Genomic DNA, 16260 nt, shown 5'->3' with positions numbered 1-16260 from the left:
ATTATTAATAATCTAATTCTCTTTGAATCTTTGATTAATACCATTTTAATATATGAGATTTTCAAAATTGGGTCATATTCTATATAAATTTTTGAAGGTGGAAGCTATACACAAATAGATAAATTTTAGTTAAAACCAATTCTCCTTAAGAAGATCTAAAATGAACATAATACCTCTTGAATTAAACATAAAATAGCAGATTCAGGTATAGCCTGCCTTCAGAAACTATTAGTATATTGCTACCTTAAGCATTTTATTTTCATTAGGGTAAGGTAATCATTTTCACAGTTTCAAAATTTTTGATAATGTAAAACATCAGACAATCTTCGATGTATTTTTTTAAATGTAAACTGAAGTCGTGTCACAGCGGCATTGCACAGCTGGTGGAAATAGTACACTTAAAAACAGAATGTCATTTGTGAGAAATGGATTCGTGAGGACTCTTTCCCCCAAATCACTAACGAGAGAGAAATACTGTGAAGTATTTCTCACCCTATACTCTTCTTCCTTATGCTCTATTAAAGCATTCAAAAACAGTGATTTCACATGAACAAATCTTTTCAGGGAATCTTCACAAACATTGACATTTCAGTTGGACCCCATTTTGTTAAACCTTCTCAACATCCTTCTATTAAATGTGTAAACTTACTAAAATCGATAGCATGTTCCAAAGGAAGGGTTTGAAAGTGTTAAAAAGAATGTGTCAAATATGTTATAAAGTTCCACCATTGAACTTTGAATTACCCTTCCCCTTTCATATTTTCCAGTTAACATGCACACAGCTGCTCATGCCATGTAATCAACTGATTGTTACACAAGCATTTTCTAAAGATATGACAATCTCAGATTTATGAGGTCAAGAAGTGCAGACTTAATCCATTCAATAGCTGCAATTTATCGTCTGATTATAATTGTATACACAAACACAGTAATGATTTAGATGACATAGTGTAAAGATGAAATCCGTTTATTTTAAAAGGGTTTCTAACCTTTAAAATATGTTGCCATGAACACCTTTCGATGTCCGCTTTTAACAACACAATTATTATTGTTTTATTGATCAGGATTTTATTACAGATTTGACACTTATATTTCATGCTAATCGAAAAAGGTATAATTTTTCTGCACATTTTTAACAAGACTATGACTGTAATTAATTATATCACTATTATGTTTTCAGTGTCTAGAAAGAAGTGCTTAATTTATCACACATGTCTTCTATAGCATATGGAAACCTCTTTTAAAAAGACAGGGTGCGTGCTCCTTCCAGAGATGATAGGATATGACATAGGCACTATATTTATAGATTTCTGCCGCCATGCTGACCTGGTTTTATAGTGACAGCTCTTCTGAAATGAGATTGCACATTAGCAACTTAGATAGCCTGGGCGGCACCCAATATTACCATCGTTTGGTCTTATAACTCTAATTACTGGTCATTCCCTAATGCCTTCATAGATCAAGAAAACAACCTACAGAAAGGACCAAAGTGGTATGGGGGAATAACACAGCAACATATATTGCAGATTTTTTTTTTCTAGTTTGTAAGCTTTAACAAATAACTAAATGTCGTTGCTAACTTGCTTGGCTACATATGGCAGTTGAGTTTTGTTCATTTCATACTTATTGTTGCACAACATCAGTGGTTGTAAACTTGGTACATACCCTAAAACACATACACACACGTGCACAGGCACACACATCTGGACGTCTGCATGTAATATTTACACTGATCTTCAACTTATTGTCAATGATCTTTTTACTTTTCTAAAATATTGTGGCCCTATTATCCAAGAAAATTAGAAACCTTCCATATACCAGTATAATTTATGTTTCAAACAGAATTTTAAAAATAATTTATATCACATGCTAATGAAGCCGAGCTTTTTCTTGTTCAATTTTTATATGTTGTTCTATAACAAGCTTATTAAATCACATAAATTTACATTTCACTTTCCATATTACCTGCATATATGAATGTCATTATATACTGCTGTACCGTATTCATATCATTACACAATTTCTATTATATTAATCCATAAATTCTAATTAATATGTATAATTTGACACATTTACTATTCAGATACATGGCTTTGTGTTTTCTAAAACTCCTTACATATTATAAGGTTTGATCTACCACTATATCTTTTTCCTAAATTTTCAGCGTGATGCTGATTATTTCAGTCTATTAGAAAACATTTGATTTAAGAACTTAAATGGGAAGGCATTAAATATTTAAAAGAATTTATAAATATAAAATTCTATATTGAACACTAGGTAGAAAGTATGAAAAAGTATATAATATATTATAAGATGGGGAATGAAGTAAAATCAATAGTAGAATTGGTAGCATGTTCTACTGTAATTAAGCAGTCATGCTCACTTGCTTTTCTGCCACACTGTTTTAAATAGCACAATCCCAATGGAAAAACACAGGCTGAGTTTTTCTTCCCTCTTTGAAACAACTAAATCGATATTGTTAAAATCAATATATCTTTATCTTTAATAGAATGATGAGGGAAGAACATCACAGATAAAAATGAGCATTTCATAGTAATTCAACTGAAAAAAGACAATCTGTATGTGTTCTTGCCCTATGCCATCCTAATAACACTCATAGATTTTAGATTTTTGCTCAGTTTTTTAAAAGGTCCCTATTGGAGCATTTTCATCACCAAATTCAGAGCCTACTGTTAGGTCTGGGTCTACTTGAAACTCTGGATTTTTTCATCATTATCTTTCTAGTTTTAAGCCTGCTGTGTTGAGACTAGAAAACATTAGAAATACATTTATACTCCTGAAATACTAGAAGAATTTGTGAAGTGTTAATAGTCTCACTTATTCATTACTTTATTCAAACATTATTTACTGAGCATCCACTACGTTCCTTGCGCTATTCTAAGCCCTTGCAACACATCAGTGAACAAAACTCATAAAGATCCCGGCCCTTGTAGGGTTTACATTCTAGCAGCGGAGAGGATGAGCAACTAACCTATAGTACATAAGTTAAAAATAAGTTAACTACATGGCAGGTCAGAAAGTAAAAGTACTATTGGAAAACAAAATAAAAGAGAAAGAGAACCAGGATGGAGAATAGTTAGAGAAGTGCGGATTGAAATTTTAAGTAGTGTAGCGTGTAGGGTTTATTAAGAATATGTCACCTGAAGGAAGATCCCAACAAGATGAGGGAGGGAGACATTTGGTATCTATATTAGTCCATTTTCATGCTGCTCATAAAGACATACCTGAGATTGGGAAGAAAAAGAGGTTTAATTGGACTTACAATTCCACATGGCTGGGGAGGCCTCAGAATCATGGCAGTAGGCAAAAAGCACTTCTTACATGGTGGTGGCAAGAGAAAATGAGCAAGATGCAAAAATGGAAACTGTGATAAAACCAGATCTTGTGAGATTTATTCACTACCATGAAAACAGTGTGGGGGAACGACCCACATGATTCAAATTATCTCCCACCAAGTCCCTCCCACAACACATGGGAATTATGGGAGTACAATTCAAAATGAGAGCTGGGTTGGGACACAGAACCAAACCATATTATTTGTCCCCTGGCCTCTCCAAATCTTATGTCCTCACATTTCAAAACCAATCATGCCTTCCCAGCAGTGCCCTAAAGCCTTAATTCATTTCAGCATTAACCCAAAACTCCACAGTCCAAAGTCTCATCTGAGACAAGCAAGTCCCTTCTGGCTATGAGTGTGTAAAGTTAAAAGCAAGCTAGTTACTTCTAGATACAATGGGTGTACAGGTGTTGGGTAAATACGGCTATTCCAAATAGGAGAAATTGGCAAAAACTTGGAGTACAAGGGCTCATGCAGGTCCAAAATCCAGCAGGTCAGTCAGCTTTCAAAGCTCCAAATGATCTTATTTGACTCCATGTCTCACATCCAGGTCACGCTGATCCAAGAGGTGGATTCTCATGGTCTTGGGGAGCTTCATCCTTGTGGTTTTGCAGGGTACAGCCTCCCTCCCAGTTGCTTTCACTGGCTGGCACTGAGTGTCTGCAGCTTTTCCAGATGCACAGTGCAAGTTGTAAGTGGATCTACCATTCTGGGGTCTGGAGGATGGTGGCCCTCTTCTCACATCTCCACTAGGCAGTACCCCAGTAGGGACTCTGTGTGGGGGCTCCAACCCACATTTGCTTTCTGCACTGCCCTAGCAGAGGTTCTCCATGAGAGCCCTGCCCCTGCAGCAAACTTCTGCCTGGGCATCCAGGAGTTTCCATACATCTTCTGAAATCTAGGTGGAGGTTCCCAAACCCCAGTTCTTGACTTCTGTGCACCCACAGGCTCAACAGCATGCGGAAGCTGCCAAGGCTTGGGCCTTGCACCCTCTGAAGCTATGGCCTGAGCTCTGCATTGGTTCCTTTCAGCCATGGCTGGAGCAGCTGGGATGCAAGGCCCCAAGACCCTAGACTGCACACAGTACAGAGAACCTGGGCCCTGCCCATGAAGCCATTTTTTCCTTCTAGACCTCTGGGTCTGTGATGGGAGAGGCTACTGCAAAGGTCTCTAAATGCCCTGGAGACATTGTCTTGGGGATTAACATTCAGCTCCTCATTATCCAAGTATCTACACTTATCCAAATATCTGCGCTTATCCAAATATCTGCAGCCAGTTTGGATTTCTCTTCAAAAAATGGGATTTTCTTTTCTATCACATTCTCAGGCTGCAAATTTTCCAAACTTTTATGCTCTTCTTCCCTTTTAAAGCCGAATGCCTTTAATAGCACCCAAGCCACCTCTTGAATGTTTTGCTGTTTAAAAATTTCTTCCACCAGATACCCTAAATCATCTCTCTCAAGTTCAAAGTTCCACAAATCTCTAGGGTGGGGGCAAAATGCTGCCAGTCTCTTTGCTAAAACATAACAAGAGTCACCTCTGCTCCAGCTCCCAACAAGTTCCTCATCTCCATCTGCGACCACCTCAGCCTGGATTTCATTGTCCATATCATTGTCAGTATTTTTGTGAAAGCCATTCAACAACTCTATAGAAAGTTCCAAAATTTCCCTTATTTTCCTGTCTTATTCTGAGCCTTCCAAACTGTTCCAACCTCTGCCTGTTACCCAGTTCCAAAGTGCTGCCACATTTTCGGGTATCTGTTCAGCAATGCTCCACTCTACTGCTACCAATTTACTGTATTAGTCTGTTTTCACACCGCTGATAAAGGCATACCCAAGACTGGGAAGTAAAAGAGGTTTAATTGGACTTACACTTCCACATGGCTGGGGAGGCCTCAGAATCATGGTGGGAGGCAAAGGGTACTTCTTACATGGCAGCAGCAAGAGAAAATGAGGAAAACGCAAAAGTGGAAAACCCTGACAAAACCATCAGATCTCACAGACTTATTCACTACCAGGAGAACAGTATTGGAGAAACCACCCCCATAATTCAAATTATCTCCTACTAGGTCCCTCCCACAACACGTGGGAATTATGGAAGTACAATTCAAGATGAGATTTGGATGAGGACACATAACCAAACCATATCAGTATCTGAAGAGATGATGTTCCAAGCAGAGGAAATAGCCAGTGCACAGAAAATATGGAATCAGGTTTGTCTGTAGGAGGGTCAGTAAGTGCTGGAATCAAGTGGGGAAGGAAGGGTAAGGGATATGGGGTTGCCGTCAGAGAGGTAAGAAGAACACAAAGCAATGTAAGGCCGCTGGCTTTCTACTGTGAGATGGAGGGCTACTGCAGGGTGCTGAGAAGGAGCATGCACCATCTAACTTGTACTTTAACTGAATCATTTTAAGAAGGTGTTGTCTTGAGTGTAGGTTGTCAGAAGATATGCATGGAAACAGGAGATGATGGTAGGAATTTAGTGGAGAGAGGAAGGGAGTCTAAGCAGAATGTAAGCAGTAGCAGTGTGATAGAAACATAACCTGGTTCTAATTTGATAGAATTCCTAATTATTTACACATACCTAGATGCTATTCTTATGTAAAGCTAAGTGGGAATCAGAAACTAGTTAGTGTAACTCTCCTATTTTCAGAGTAAGATCAAATTCCAGAGAAATTATTCTCTTAAAAAGCATAATTTACACAAAAGTCTTATAGGTTCCTTTGTTTGCTCCCAGCCAAAATAATTGTTATCATATTATTCTTGTTTCATTATTTGCAAATATTACCACTGTAATATATAGTATTATATATTGAATATTCTTTTATTACTCCTGAACATTCAGGTTCTTTTGGGAAGTGAGATTAGGTAGATCTATAGGCAACCAATTGCATTCATAACCATTGTTCTTTCTTTCATCATATAGCTTGTGAATTATTGTGAAGTGGTACAAAAAGGGTTATATGAAATTGAATAGAAAGTTATAACACTGGCTCTGGGTGGTTGTGGTGCATAACACCCATGGTGAATTGAATTAGATGTTTGAGGTGTGCTTGTGTGTGCCTTTTGTGTCTATCTAGGCAACTCAGTTTACTTCAGTGGCTGAATTTACCTAGTGTTTCTTGCAGACAAAATCACACATAAGCAAATGTAAAATCTGTGTTTCACCCAGATTGTTCTTTAGTATGTCATTCATGTTGAAACAATTCACATTTTCAAAACAAGTACACCGTAAGTACTGTGATCGGCATTGGTTTTGAATGTGAGATTTATAGAAGACACACCCACGCAATGGGCTTTTAAAAGACTTGGATAAACTCCTTCATGGCTGATCCAATCTCACTAGAAAGTTTACATGACGGATAGCATCTTTAGTCAGTTAGAAAATAGTTTCCCCACCTCTAGGGCTGCTGCCTGCTGTGTGGAGGGCAGGCTGGGTTTCAGGTCTGCTCATCTTCTCAGACAGACTGATGTGATAAACTAAAGTGAACTGTGAAGGATCAATAAGCTAAAAATTCACTGATTACTTTGCTGGACTTTCTATAGTTTAATGTCAGTGTTTTGTTTCTTTTCAATTGCTATAGTTGTTTGTTGTAGTGGTTTATGTGAAAATTCATTCTGCATAATTTTAAAAAATTTTTTATATTTATGGTACATAGTGCATATATATATTTATGGGGTATATGAAAAATTTTGATACAGGCACACAATGCGTAATCACATCAGAGTAAATGGGGTATCCATCACCTCAAGTATTTACCATTTCTTTGTATTACAAACATTACAGTTATACTGTGTCAGTTATTTAAAAATGTACAATAAACTATTGTGGACTATAATTACCCTGTTTTGCTATCAAACACTAGATCTTATTCTTTGTGTCTAACTATATTTTTGTACCCATCAACCATCTCCATTAACCCTCCTTCCCACCCTACTACCTTTTCCAGCCTCTGGTAACCATTATTCTACTGTCTGTCTCTACAAGTTCAATTGTTTTAGTATTAAGCTCCCATAAATGAGTGAGAACATCTGAAGCTTGTCTTTCTGTGGCTGGCTTTTTCCACTTAACATAATGTCTTCCAGTTCCATCCATGGTGTTGCAAATGACAGGATATCATTCTTTTTTCAATGGCTGAATAGTATTCCACAGTGTATATATATTGCATTTTTCTATATCCAATCATCTGCTGATGGACGGTTAGGTTCCTTACAAATCTTAGCTATTGTTAACAGTGCTTCAATAAACATAGGGATGCATATATCTCTTTGATATACCGATTTTATTTCTTTGGGGTATATACCTAGCAGTGGGATTGCAGGATCATATGGTAATAAAATTTTTAATTTTTTGAGGAACCTCTATACTGTTTTCCATAATGGCTGTACTAATTTACATTCCCATTAACAGAGTACGAGTGTTCCTTTTTCTCCACATCCTCACCAGCATTTGTTATTGTCTGTCTTTTGGATAAAAGCCATTTTAACTGGGATGAGATGATATCTCATTGAAGATTTGATTAGCATTTCTGTGATGATCAGTGATGTTGAGCACTCTTTCATACGCCTGTTTGTTTGTCATTTGTTTGTCTTCTTTTGAGATATGTCTATTCAGATCTTTTACCAATTTCAAAATTAGATTATTAGATTATTTTTCCTATTGAGTTGAATCCCTCTTACATTGTCTTGTTATTAATCCCTTGTCAGATGTGTAATCTGTAGATATTTTCTTCCATTCTATGGGTTGTCTCTTCACTTTATTGACTGTGTTCCCTGCTGTGCAGAAACTTTTTAAATTGATGTAATCCATTTGTCCATTTTTGCTTCAGTTGCCTGTGCTTTTGGAGTATTACTCAAGAAATCTTTGCCCAGACCAGTTTCATGAAGAGTTTCCTCAATGTTTTCTTTCAATAGTTTCATGGTTTCATGTCTTAGATTTAAGTCTTTAATCCATTTGGATTTGATTTTGATTTGATGGCCAGAGATAGAGTCTAGTTTCACTCTTCTGCAAATGGATGTCCAGTTTTCCCAGCATTATTCATTGAAGAGACTCTCTTTTCCCTGATGTGTTTTCTTGGCACCTTTGTTGAAAATGAGTTCACTGTAGGTGTATGGATTTACTTCTGGGTTATCCATTCTGTTCCATTGGTCTATATGTCTGCTTTAATGCAAGTGCCATGCTGTTTTGCTTACAATTGTTCTGTAGTATAATTTGAAGTCAGGTAATGTTATTCCTCCAGTTTTTGTTTGTTTGTTTGTTTGTTTTGCATAGTGTAGCTTTAGCTATTCTGGATCTTTTGTGGTTACATATAAATTTTAGGATTTTTTTTTTCTTTGAAGAATGTCATTATTATTTTCATAAGGATTGCATTGAATCTATAGATTGCTTTGGGGAGCATGGACATTTTAACAGTATTGATTCTTCCAGTCCATAAACATGGAACATATTTCCCTTTACTTGTGTGCTCTCTACAATTTCTTGCATCAGTATTTTATAGGTTTCACTGTAGAGATCTGTCACCTCTTTGGTTGTTTATTCCCAGGTATTTTATTTCACTTCTAAGTGTTATAAATGTGATCACCGTCTTGACTTCTTTTTCAGATTGCTTGCTGTTACCATTTAGAAATGCTACTGATTTCTGTTTGTTGATTCTGTATCTCTCAACTTCACTGTTGATTAGTTCTCATAGTTTTTTGATGGAGTCTTTGGATTTTGCCAAATGTAAGATCATATCATCTGTAAACAAGTGATACGGTTTGTCTGTGTCCTCACCCAAATCTCATCTTGAATTGTAGCTCCCATAATTGGTGTTGTGGGAGGGACCTGATGGGAGATAATTGAATTATGGGGGCAGTTTTCCCCATACTGTTCCCATGGTAGTGAATAAGTCTCATGACATCTGATAGTTTTATAAGGGGAAACTCCTTTTGTTTGGTTCTCATTTTCTCTTTTGTCTGTTACCATGTAAGATGTGCCTTTCCCCTTCTGCCATGATCATGAGACATCCCCAGTCACGTGTAACTGTGAGTTCATTAAACCTCTTTTTATTTATAAGTTAGCCAGTCTTGGCTATGTCTTTATAGCAGCATGGAAATGAACTAATACCACAAGGATAATTAGGTCTTCCTTTCCAATTTGGATGCCTTTTATTTCTTTCTTTTGTCTGATTGCTCTAGCTAGGACATCCAGTACTTTGTTGAGTAACAGTGGTGAAGATGAGCATCCTTGTCTTGTTCCATATCTTAGAGGAAAGGCTTTCAGGTTTTCCTCATTCAGCATGATACCAGCTGTGGGTAGGTTATGTATACTTATTATTGTGTTGAGGTATGTTATTTTTATACCCAGTTTTTTGAAGGTTTTTATTTTAATCATTAAAGGATGTTGAATTTTATCAAATGTTTTTTCAGCATCAGTTGAAATGATTACATGGTTTTTGTCCTTCATCATGTTGATATGACGTATCTCATTGATTGAATTGCATATATTAAAACATATTTGCATCCCTGAGATAAAACCCACTGGGTCATGATGAATAATCTTTTTAATGTGTTGTTGAATTTGATTTGCTAGTGTTTTGTTGAGGACTTTTGCAGCAACATTCCTCAGGGATATTGGCCTGTAGTTTTCTTTTTCTAATGTGTTTTTGGTTTTGGTACCAGGGTAATACTTGCCTTGTAGAATGAATTTGGAAGTATCCCTTCCTCCTCTATTTTTCAGAACAATTTGAGTAGGATTGGTAGTAGTTCTTTAAATGTTTGATAAAATTCAATGATGAAGCCATCGGGTCCTGGGTTTTTTTCTTTTTTTTTTTTTTTTTTTGCTGGGAGACCCTTTATTATGGCTTCAAACATATTACTTGTTATTGGCCTATTCAGGTTTTTTATTTCTTCATTTTTCAGTCATGGTAAATTGTATCCCTCTAGGAATTTATCCATTTTTTTCTAGGTTTTCCTGTTTATTGTCATATGCTTGCTCATTGTAACCTCTAATAATCCTTGGAATTTCTACAGTATCAGTTATAATGTCTCCTTTTTTTAAAAAAAAAAAATCTCTGATTTATTTATTTTGGTCCTCTCTCTCTCACTCTCTCTCTCTCTCTCTCTTTTTCAGTCTGGCTAAAGCTTTGTTGATTTTTTTTTTTTATCTTTTCCAAAGCCAACTTGTAATTTCATTGATCTTTTCTCTTGTTTTTTTAATTTCAGTCTTATTAATCTGCACTCTGATCTTCATTATTTGTTTTTTTCTACTAATTTTGGATTTTGTATGCTCTTGTGTTTTTAGTTGCATCATTAAGTTGTTTATTTGATTTTTTTACCTTTTTGATGTTTATTTTGTGTATTTATTGCTATAAACTTTTCTCTTGGGACTGCTTTTGCTGTATCCCATAGGTTTTGGAATGTTGTATTTCTACTTTCATTTGTATCAAAAAATTTTTCAACTCCCTTCTTAATTTCTTCATTGACCTATTGGTCATTCAGGAGCATATTATTTCATTTCCATGTGATTTTATAGTTTTCAATGTTCCTCTTGTTATTGATTTCTGGGTAAATTCCATTGTAGTCAGAGAAAATGCTTAATATTATTTCTTCTTTTTAAAATTTTTTCTAAAGACTTGTTTTGTGGTCTAACATATGATCTACCTTTAAAAATGATTTATGTGCTGAGGAGAAGAATGTTTATTCTGTAGCATAAACATGAATGTTTATTCTCAGCACAAGCCACTGGATGAAATGTTCAGTAAATATCTACTAGGTCCATTTGGTCTATAATGCAGATTAAGTCCAATGTTTCTTTGCTGATTTTCTGTTTGTATGATCTGTGCAGTGCTAAAAGTGGGGTGTTGAAATCTCCAACTATTATTGTTTTGGGATCTATTTCTCTCTTTAGCTCTAATGATATTTGCTTTATATATCTGTGTGCCACAGTGTTGTGTATGTATATATTTACAATTGTTATATTCTTTTGCTGAATTGACCCCTTTGTCATTACATACTGAATTTGTCTGTCTCTTTTTATAGTTTTTATCTTGAAACATATTTTGTCTGATGTAAGTATAGCTACTCCTGCTCTTTTTTTGGTTTCCATTGACATGGAATATCATATTTTTTTCCATCCTTTTTTTTTTTAGTCTATGTGTGTCTTTACATTTGAAGAGTGTTTCTTGTAATCAACAGATCATTGCATACATTTTTAAATCCATTCAGCCACTTTGTTTTTTTTTATTGCAGACTTTAGTCCATTTACATTCAATGTTATTATTGATAAGTAAGGATTTATTATTGCCATTTTGTTATTTGTTTTCTGATTGTTTTGTGGTCTCTTTCATCCAACCTCCCTTCCTTCCTGTCTTCCTTCTGTGAAGGTGATTTTCTCTGGTGGTATGTTTTAATTTCTTGTTTTTAATTTTTTTATGTATCTGTTGTAGGATTTTTTGATTTAAGGTTACCACGAGGCTTGTAAACAACTAGTAACTCATTATTTTAAACTGTTGACAACTTAACACTGATTGTAAATACAAACAAGCAAAGAGAAAACTAATAAAAACGCTATACTGTAACTTTATGCCCCTGTTTTCTAACTTTTTGTTGTTTTTATTTATATCTTATACTATTTATGTCTTGAAAAGTTGTTATTTTTGATAGATTCATCTTTTAGTCTTTCTGCCCAAGATATGAGTAGTTTACACACAATTACAGTGTCATAATTTTTTGTGTTTGTGTAGTTACTATTACCAGTGAGTTTTGTACCTTCAGATGATTTCTTTTTTCTTTTTTTTTTTTGTTTTGTTTTGAGAAGGAGTCTTTCTCTGTCGCCCAGGCTGGAGTGCAGTAGCACGATCTCCACTCACTGCAAGCTCCACCTCCTGGGTTCACGCCATTCTCCTGCCTCAGCCTCCCAAGTAGCTTGGACTACAGGCGCCTACCACCATGCCTGGCTAATTTTTTTTGTATTTTTAGTAGAGATGGGGTTTCACCATGTTAGCCAGGATGGTCTCGATCTCCTGACCTTGTGATCCACCTGCCTCGGCCTCCCAAATTGCTGGGATTACAGGCGTGAGCCACCGCGCTCGGCCCAGATGATTTCTTATTGCTTGTTGATGCCCTTTTCTTTCAGATTGAAGAACTCCGTTTAGCATTTCTTGGATGACAGCTTTAGTATTGATGAAATCCCTCAGCTTTTGTTTGTCTGGGAAAGTCTTTATTTTTCTTTCATGTTTGAAGAATATTTTATTCCGAATATTTTTACTATTCTTGAATAAAAGTGTTTTGTTGTTGTTGTTTGTTGTTCCTTCAACACTTTAAATATGTCACGCCACTCTCTCCTGGACTGTAAGGTTTCCACAGAGAAGTCTGCTGCCAGATGTATTGGAATGTGTTTGTATGTTGTTTGTTTATTTTCTGTTGGTGCTTTTAGAATCCTTTCTTAATCCTTGACTTTTGGGAGTTCGATTATTACTAAATGTCTTGAGGTAGCCTTACTTAGGTTAAATCTGCTTGCTGTTCTATAACCTTCTTGTATTTGAATATGGATATCTTTCCCTATATTTAGGAAGTTCTCTGTTATCCCTTTGGATAAACTTTCTATTTGGATTTTTCTTTCCACCTTCTCTTCAGGCCCAACAACTCTTAGATTTGCCCTTTTGAGACTATCTTCCAGATCTTGTAGGCGTGTTTCATTCTTTTTAATTCTTTTCTCTTTTGTATCCTTGACTGTGTTTTCAATTCTGTCTTCAAGCTCACTAATTTTTCGCTTGATCCATTCTGCTGTTGACACTGATGTGTTCTTCAGTTTGTCCGTTGAATTATTTAGCTCCAAAATTTTTGCTTGATTTTAAAAAAATTATTTCAATCTCTTCGTTAGATTTATCTGATAGGATTCTGAATTCCTTCTCTATGTTATCTTGAATTTTGTTGAGCTTCCTCAAAACTATTTTGATTACTCTCTCTGAAAGGTTACATATCCCTGTCATTCTGAGATTGGTCATTAGTGCCTCATTTAGTTCATTTGATGATGTCATGTTTTCCTGAATGGTCTTAATGCTTGTAGATGTTTGTCAATGTCTTTGCATTAAAGAGTTACGTATTTATTGTAGTATTAGCTGTCTGGGCTTGGTTTTACCCATGCAACTCAGGAAGGCTTCCTAATTATTCGAAGGGATTTGAGTGTTGTGACCTAAGTCTTTGGTCACTGTAGCTGTATCTGTACTGGGGGCACTCCAAGCCCAGTAATTATCTAAATCTTGCACTCTTGTAGAGGTACTTGGTGGTTTTGAGTAAGATCTGAGAGAATTGCCTGGATTACCGGGGAGAGACTCTTGTTCTCTTCTCTTACATTTCCCCAAATAAATGGAGGCTCTCTCTTACTGCTGAGCTGATCGGAGCTAGAGGAAGTGTGACACAAGCAACCCTGTGGCCACTACCACTGGGACATCACTGGGTCAGATGTGAAGCCATTACAGCACTGTGGGTCTTACCCAACGCCTGTGGTGACAACTGCCTTGGTACTGCCGATGTTTACTCAATGTCCCAGTGCTTTTTAGTCAGTAGATTCAGTAGATGGTGAGTCCAGCCAGGTGTATATCCTTCCCTTCAGGGCAGTGAGCTACCCCTAGCTCAGAGTGGGTCCAGAAATGCCATCCAGGAGCCAGAGCCTGGAGTCAGGAACCTTAGGAATCTACTTGGTGCTTTTTCTACTGCAGCTGAGCTGGCACCAAAGCCACAAGAAATGTTCCTTCCACATTTCTCTCTTCTTTCCTCAAGCAGAAGGAGTCTCTCCCCATGGCCACCACCCTAATCCTGCAATGAGTACTGACTGGCTACCACTAATGATCACTCAAGGCCCAAGGGTTCTTCAATCATCTTGTGGTTAATGCTGCCAGTCCTGGGTCTTTCCCTTCAGGGAAGTAGGCTCCCATCTGACTCAGGAAAAGTCCAGAAATGCCATCCAGGAGCTAAGGTGTGAAATTGGGAACCCTAGAAGCCCACTTAGTATTCTACCCCACTGTGGCTGAGCTGGTGTCCAAGCTGCAAGACCATGAACCTTTTATTCTTCTCTCTCCTTTCCTCAAGCAGAACGGGTCTCTCCTCATAGCACCATAGCTGGGAAGGTGCTGGGTCATACCTGAAGTCAGCATCTTTGAGTCTTACCCAAGGCCCATGGCAAGTATTACCTGGTACCTACTGCTGGTTATTTAGGGCCCAAGGGACCTTTAATCAGCAGATCATGAATCCTGCCAGGACTGGGTCCTTCCCTTAAAGGCAGCAGGTATCCTTCTGGTCCACGGTGTGCCTAGAAATGTCATCTGGAAGCTAGGGCCTGGAACAGGGGTCTCAGGAATCTTGCTGGTGCCCTATTCTACTGGCTGAGAGGGTTTCCAAGTTGTAAGACAAATTCCTCTTTACTCTCCCCATTCTGTTCTCAAGCAGAAGGAAGGAGTCTCTCCTGGAGCTGTGAGCTGTGCTGCCTGGGATTGAGGGAGAGGTGATGCAAGGACTCCCTTTGCAGTCCCAGCTGGTGTCTCATTAGGACATGCATACCTCAAGTCCACTGGCTCTGAGCTAAGCATAGCATCAGGCTTTGCCCAGGAATTGCAGCATTTGTGACCTAGACTGTCTTTCATGTTTATTTATAACCCCAAGGCACTTTAGCCTGTAATGGTGGGACTAGCTGGAACTCAGTTTCTGACTGCTGGGATGGATGATTCCCCTTGGGCTAGGGCTGGTCTAAATGCTTCTTCTGTGGGTGCTGGTTGAATTGCGCCCTGTGTTGCTTTCCGTTGTGACAGGGCAGCACTGTGTTCTACTACAAAGTCCTACAATTACTGTGCTCTCTCTCCCCTAAATGCACAGATTCTCTCTCCATACCATGTGGCTGCTGCTGGGGTTGGGGGAAGAATAGTGTCAGTAATTCAAGAATGTCTTCTCTTGTCTTTTCTACCTTCCTCAGTACCTCCTTCCTTGCTATGATGTTAGAACCAGGTACTGTGATTGCTCACATTATTTTTTGTTCTTATGAAGGTACTTTCTTCTGTGGATATTTGTTCAAATTGTGTTCCTATGGGGTGAGAGGAGGTATCATTAGAGGGTCCTATTCAGCCATCTTGCTCCCCCTATTCCCTGCATAATTTTATCACTCCAAGATACTATTGTTAAAAATTCTTGAACTATTTACTATTTCATCATCTAGTGTTGAAAGAGAATCCCATTAAAAAGATGTCCAGATGGAACACAAAAACCATAAGAGGAAAGAAAAAAGAAACAATGAAACTTCATCAAAAATAAAATTTCTGCTCATCAAAAAATAGCTCATTTGAAAATTGATGTGTACAATCCACCAAATTAAAAGGCTTCTAAGAAAAAAAATTATATAGTATCGGCACATGCAGAAAAACTTTGGACAAAATTCAACACTACTTCAAATAAATATGAAGAAATGCAACCTATTATTAGGTTGGTGCAAAAGTAACTGTGGTTTTTGTCATTAAAAAAACTTTTATGGCAAAAATTTAATATTTTTTAATGGCAAAAACCACAGTTACTTTTGCACCAACCTGCAGAGGGTAGAATATTAAAAAAAAAAAAAAAAAAAAAAAAAAAACTCTGACTTTCTAGCTTCTGGTACTGAAGAGAGTAGAAAAAAAAATCTCAGCAAACTAGAAACAAAGAGGCGCTTCCTCAACCTGATAAGGAGCATCTGTAAAAACTACTATATCTGACATCATACTGAGTGGTGAGAAAGTAAATGCTTTTCTGCTAAAATCAAGAATAAGGCAAGGATGTCCCTTCTCATCAATTTTATTTAACATAGTACTGGAAGTCCTGGCTGATGCAATAAGACAGGAAAAGGAAATAAAAAATATACAGTTTGGGAAGGAGAAAAAAATTGTCTTTGTTCACAGATGAC

The sequence above is a fragment of the Mandrillus leucophaeus genome, unplaced genomic scaffold, assembly GCF_000951045.1.
Source record: "Mandrillus leucophaeus isolate KB7577 unplaced genomic scaffold, Mleu.le_1.0 Scaffold121, whole genome shotgun sequence".
In the NCBI taxonomy this organism is placed as follows: Eukaryota; Metazoa; Chordata; class Mammalia; order Primates; family Cercopithecidae; genus Mandrillus; species Mandrillus leucophaeus.
The sequence above is the reverse complement of the archived record's forward strand: the minus strand, read 5'-3'. Positions refer to the sequence as shown.